The sequence below is a fragment of the Mobula birostris genome, chromosome 13, assembly GCF_030028105.1.
Source record: "Mobula birostris isolate sMobBir1 chromosome 13, sMobBir1.hap1, whole genome shotgun sequence".
NCBI lineage: Eukaryota > Metazoa > Chordata > Chondrichthyes > Myliobatiformes > Myliobatidae > Mobula > Mobula birostris.
Genome location: NC_092382.1, coordinates 60,618,216 through 60,618,526, shown reverse-complemented (window position 1 = coordinate 60,618,526; position 311 = coordinate 60,618,216).

Below are 311 nucleotides of genomic sequence, written 5' to 3'. Positions count from 1 at the left end.
AGCATTTCAGTCTGGTGTCAATCATTGTTGACAGATGGCCTTCAAACTGAAATACTGATTCATTTCAACTTCCCACAGATGAAGACTGACTGACCAGGCATTCCTGTGTTTTCTCCTTCAGTTTTAGATTTCCAACACTTGCAGTCCTGTTTTTATTGTTGGCTGTTCTCTTCAGTTTAATTTCATTGCAATGGGGTGGTCAATTGTCTGTTCCTCTGTTCCCACCATGTACCCCTGTTCTTTACAGATCCAGCATCTGTACCACCTCCACAACCCGAGGGAACAACTTCTGAGCTAAGCGATGATTTGTC